We start from the raw sequence: 5,493 nt of genomic DNA, 5'->3' as shown, positions 1-5,493 counted from the left end.
TCAGTGGGTTGCATTAAAATGTGAGGAACTAAAGCATTTTTTAGAATTATCCTATGGAGCTCCGCAGGATGTGCTGTATCAAGCATGCACCGGGACGAAGGAAAGACGGTGGACTTCCTGGTGGAGCTTGCAAGAGAGCTGGCTCACTCTCATGTAGCTGGGAAGAAAAGAACAGTTGCTTCGGACACAACCCTCCACACCGAGCCCTGGAAAAAGAGCCATGTGTCAGGTCAAACACAAATGCAAGAACAATCATGCCACTGTGCGATGTGTTCACTGCTACAGATACACATGTGGTAAATGCAGACTACAGATACCATGGCAGTGCCAGGATTGTGAGTGATTGCTGAAAATGTTGAAATGTACTCACTCACTTTTTATTATTATTTGTAAATATGTGTACAAATGGTTGGTTTTTTGTACTGTTTTTATCAATAAATCTCAGCAACAAAGGACATACACCCATGTGTGTTGATTTCTCCCTAAGATGGCAAACTGAAACACAAGTTTCCTTGTGGCTCAGGAAACTAACCACTCCAAGTTGGTGACTTTTGGAGATTTAATTTCCTGGATGATTGAGAATGCATCAAGACGAACACAAAAGGAAGTTCACCGCTTTTAGCAGCTCCCCCCCAGGCAAACAAAGAGGCAGTTGGCAGTTAGAAATCAGCAATCATTCACACACCCCCACTCCCCTCCAGAATTCTCAGGTAACAACCTAATTTACATATGAATGACTAGCCAATTTAGCTTCCACTTGGCTGAAGCTAAAGCCTAGCTAAAAGCCTACCAGCCACTTGGCTACTCAGCCCATCACACGTCCACGTCTCTCCTTGTTTCGTCTTTTATTATGAAAGGGTTGTGTTTCCATGTTCAGTGTGTTTCATTTTGCTTCCCCTGTGGTGTCAGGTTCATTTGTGTCAGCTGTGTTTCCACTTCCCTCCTTTCTCTTCTGTGTATTTAAGTCCGCTGTCTTCCTCTGGGCAGTGTTGGTGCGTTTTCCTCCGTTCACGTTATTCCGGGTTTCAGGTTATCTCCTGATTCTGTTTAGGTCCATGTTCATGTTCATGTTTTTTCATCAGAGTTTCTCGCATGCACCTCCTCGGATTCATGTTCATGTTTTTCTTGTCATAGTTGTCATAGTCATACCGAGTTATTCCCAGGATAGGTTTTAGTTTTAGTTTCCGCCCCTGTTTGCTGGGCCTTGTTTTGTGTTCGTGTTTTTCAACCTAATAAATGGTTTGTTTTTTGTTAAGATTCAGGTCCATCTCTCCCTTGTCTGCTTTTGGGTTCATATTGCAATCACATCAGCCACAGTGACAATAAACTTATTTTGATTTTTAACTTTCTTTATTTTTTCAACAATATTATGTATATATAAACATTTTGGATCTTACAATATAAAGCCTGGATCCTGCACATATTGCACTTTGAACTTGAACTGTGTTGTCTGTTTATTGGAGATTGTACTACTTGAATTCATTATCCTGGTGATATAACACATTAATTCTCCATTTGGAATCAATATAGTATATAATACAGTATCTGTCTATCCATCTATATAGCTATTGAATTGAACTGGAGTGAATGGAAGAGAATTAAATAATGGATTTCATGTTCATGTTTATCTATGTTGTAACAGTGACGACTTGAGACATCTGTTTGGCACTATATGAAGAGAATTAAATAAAATTTAAATAAAAATGATATTAACTGTATTTATACATTTTATATTTTTGGATGAGACACTGTCAGTGTGCTGTTATATAACTCAGGTATTTTTAAGGCCTGACTGGTGGCATTGGTGCCCATTGCTTTACTGTGCTGTTGGATGTGTATGTGGGCTATCCCTTGTACCTGACATTTGATTGGGCATCACTGTGTTGCTATGGTATGATCCTGGTAGTTGTTGTTGTTAATAAAACAATAACAAATTCAAATTCAAACATTGCTGCATTCTTCTGTCACTGAGGATTCCAAACCTGCACTCAGTCTCCTCATTACTTTGGTATTGAACAGACAAACTTTGGAGCTCCTGCAAACTTTATTCACAAACTGCAAATATTTTACACAAATCTGCGACTGACAACAAGCACAGAGACTTCAAACAATCACTGAAGTAAGGACTGAAAGATTTACTTTTAAACAATAATGATTAAGACCTTTTTCGTAAGGTTGTTTTCCCTTGATTGCCAGCTGTTACTGTTTTTATCTTCATATCTTTCATATTTGTCCACCTAAACAATGCTTTAATGATAAAGTTTGAGAAGTTTGATATGAATTTATCCAACTGACTTGAAACTGAAACTGACAACTGTCCTGTAATCTTACACAGAGAAACCAAATCCTGCGTCTTTGCCTTGACAGACGCCTAAAATGGCTCGAGCTGTGGTAAGTTACCCTTCACTGTGTCTGTTTCTAAACATTAAATCGTGTGAATTTTTAAAGAAAAATCCAACAACAACAATAATAATATGTAACAGAGCAAAACGTCAGATGACTTAAATGTTCCTCTGCAACACAAAGTCAAAGTCTGCCTCCTCCACAGGCAAAGGAGAAGCTCCCACGCTCATCCAGTGCAGACCGTTGTGCTCTGGACAATGAAGTTCCCGCTTTCATGTTCCGACCTATCAGCGCACCTGCATGTGAGCTCCTAAGTCCACCACCTGCTGATGCCAGCCTTCAGTCGAAGGACACAGACAAGATCATGCATCCAGATTTGAAAAACGATCGTTCATCCCTGGATGATGACGTGATGTTTTTCATGTGTCCTACTGATGTTCCTCTGCCTCCGAGACCTCCACCCACTGCAGAGGTAGGTCTCTGCAGAAAGCGCAGATATTCTACTGCTTTTTCTGTGGAGGATGAAGAGGAACATTTGATGCCCAAACGCATGAGGCTGATGAGTTCTGATGTACCAGTTTCTTCAAGTCCTCCACCTGCTGATGACAGCTTTCATGCAAAGGACACAGACAAGATCATTCATCCAGATTTGAAAAACGATCGTTCATCCCTGGATGATGACGTGATGTTTTTCATGTGTCCTACTGATGTTCCTCTGCCTCCGAGACCTCCACCCACTGCAGAGGTAGGTCTCTGCAGAAAGCGCAGATATTCTACTGCTTTTTCTGTGGAGGATGAAGAGGAACATTTGATGCCCAAACGCATGAGGCTGATGAGTTCTGATGTTCCAGTTTCTTCAAATCCTCCACCTGCTGATGCCAGCTTCCATGCAAAGGACACAGACAAGATCATTAATCCAGATTTGAAAAATGATCATGCATCCCTGGATGATGAAGTGACATTTTTCATGTGTCCTAGCGATGTTCCTCTGCCTCCGAGACCTCCACCCACTGCAGAGGTAGGTCTCTGCAGAAAGCGCAGGTATTCTACTGCTTTTTCTGTTAATGATGAAGAGGAACATTTGATGCCCAAACGCATGAGGCTGATGAGTTGGGATGTCTCTAAGTCTCCAGCTACTGAGAAGGAGTATGTTTGCTTTACATGTCCTGAAGACAAGAGGTCTGAGTTACCTCTCAGCTCCCTCCAAGGCCATCCACCATCACAGGTCAATAATAATGACACTGACCAGTGTACCATTCTGCTGCCTCCTGAAATCCCAGTACCTCCAAGTCCTGCCCCTGTTGGAGTTCTAGAAACTGTTGATTTTGCTTTTGTTGATAATTAAATACATGTTTGTGGTAATAAATACATTTTTGAGCAAATACATGTTGAGATGATTTGGTTGCTTATGATGGTTATAATTATCCAAACAGTATTATTCCTAATAAGATCTTTACTTTTTATACTTATTTTCTCCATGACCTATTTCGATGTCTGTTTTGAAGATCCACTCATATCATGACAGTATGCTTATTCTCAGTAGAGTGTATAGCCACATGTGAACAAATAATAAATTAAAGTCACTCATTAACAACTTACCACATACGCCGGAGCTGAATTCAAGATGTAAGCAGACGTTTCACAGATATCTTGGTTGTCTTTCCATTTCCTACACTAACAGTATCCTGAGAATTGGCTTATAGAGCTGATATAAAGGTGAAATTTGATGACTTAATCGAAGCATCATCAGCTTAAATGCAAATGAATCCACTGTACTTGAGGTAACCTAACACTGACCATGAACGCCACAATCACTGTGCGCCAGTCCAACACAGTGCTTTACTGTGAACTCACCACAGTACTGCAAACTAAAGTGTTTATCTTCCAGTCCAATCCAATCCATCTTTATTGAGAAAGCACTTTAAAAAACCCAGGACAAAACCAAAGTGCTGTACAGTAAATGAGTTAAGAACAATAGAATAAAACATAACAGTAAAAAAATAAAACACATAATACATAAAAAATGTAAACAGCCCTATATTTCAAAACAAGATAAAACAGCAAAAATAAACTAAAAAACTCAAACTAAAAACCAACATCTTACAAGGTGTCAAAGGTCAGGGTGAAGAGATGAGTTTTCAGGAGTGATTTAAGAACAGGCAGAGAAGAAGCCTGTCTAATCTCTAAAGGCAGATCGTGTCACAGTTTCAGAGATGCTGCAGCAAAAGCACGATGTCCTCTAAGTTTACGCTCAGTCCTGGGAACATTCAGGAACAGCTGATCAGCTGACCTGAGACAGCGGGTGGGTTTATAAGACTGTGGCAGCTCAGAGAGTTAAGATGCAGCTAGGTCATGGAGAGCTTTAAGAGACATTAATACCAATAAGCTGCTAACATGATGTTGTATTTTATTTACATGTCTGTTTTAGCACTTTAACATTTGCATCTGTCTAACTGGCTAACCATGCAAGACTACTGTAAGCATTGCTCTGTAATAGTGCGACATTTTGGACCCCAGGAGGTCCTTCTGTATCTGCACGATGTTTGACCTGCAGTCTTTATAGCCGCCTATGTATATTCTTTTAAACCTTTTTATTGTTTTTAAATGATAGTTACGGACCAAATGTTAAACTATATAGTTGAATATATAGTTAAAGTGTTTCTCTAGATACAGAGAAAGGTTTTACATCAAAAGGTCATCTGTCTGCATATAAAACAGAAGCTTTCATGCAGATGCACTTCCTGTTTAGAGACTTTGAGGTTTAGGTAGTGACGGGGGTGATTTACTGAGCGTGTAAGTTTTCCTCCTGTCAACACACTCTACAATGCCGCCCACATGCCACTCCTGTCCAGTCTTGAAAGCAAAACATGTATGTATAGTATAAAATGGTGAAATGCTGATTTCCATGTTTCAATTGAATCACTTGATTGTAATCAATTGATTGCAGAGACTTTTGTCAAGACCCTATAGAATCAGAAGTCCCGTGAACATGCACTAATAAAAGCTGCAGTTGTAATAAGGGATAAAGTGGTGTGCACAATGTGTGTTTGGATAAGATGTCAGTAATGCATTCACATTAAAATCACAGGGTTTCTTTCTTTTTCTTATTTTTCTTACATATCATGTAAAAAAAACCACTCCTGCAGCATT

Source organism: Diplotaxodon limnothrissa, linkage group LG23 (genome assembly GCF_057381915.1).
Source record: "Diplotaxodon limnothrissa isolate DT_005_m linkage group LG23, D_limnothrissa_male_GT1.1, whole genome shotgun sequence".
NCBI lineage: Eukaryota > Metazoa > Chordata > Actinopteri > Cichliformes > Cichlidae > Diplotaxodon > Diplotaxodon limnothrissa.
This window is presented reverse-complemented; position numbering follows the sequence as displayed.